Here is a 793-nt window from a genome sequence, read left to right as displayed (position 1 = left end):
AAATCTTCGTAATTAAACGAGCTATCGTAATTAGTCAATTAAATCATTGAAAAAAATTGAGAAGCTAGAACGAATTCTATTTGTTTACAAAAACAATTAATTATGAGAACAATGTTAAAAAAGTTAAATAACAATAACGACTCAAAAAATAAAAATTTTGCAAAAATGTTTTAGGGCCATTTTATTTATGTAAAACTCTAGCTTATCACGCATTCCTGAAGAAAAATCACAAACAATAAGAAAAGTGGCCCAGTTGACAAATTTTGACACATATTTAAGTAAATGATACTCATTTGTTTGATTTCGTAGCTGTGCTATGTTGAAATATAAATTAAATACTAACAAGAAATCATTGCACTAAAGTTCCAACCTGTTTTCCATATAATCCAAAACATTCTAATTGACCGTAATAAGTACTTAGAATACTACCAATTGTACTTTATAACAAATAAATTAAAAGGTCTAGATCTAAACTTCAAGATAGTTCTAGTAGTTATTCATCAATAATGAATTATCATGTTATAAATAAACAATTTAAAAAAATGAGTGCGAGTAAAAATTCGGAGTAATATCCGAAGCCTCACTTTTCACCAGCCTTGACAATTTGTACATTGTACATTACATAACATTCAATTCGAAGCCTTTTGTGTCCGGATGGGAAAATGTTCTTTCTCGTCCTCTAATTGATAGCTACTATTATTATTATTATTATTATTATTATTATTATTATTATTATTATTATTATTACACCATTAAGCCATTTCCCTTTCGGGGTAGGCGTGACTCACTCGGC

This window comes from Belonocnema kinseyi, chromosome 1 (assembly GCF_010883055.1).
Source record: "Belonocnema kinseyi isolate 2016_QV_RU_SX_M_011 chromosome 1, B_treatae_v1, whole genome shotgun sequence".
Classification (NCBI taxonomy): Eukaryota; Metazoa; Arthropoda; class Insecta; order Hymenoptera; family Cynipidae; genus Belonocnema; species Belonocnema kinseyi.
Note: the sequence above shows the minus strand (reverse complement) of the source record.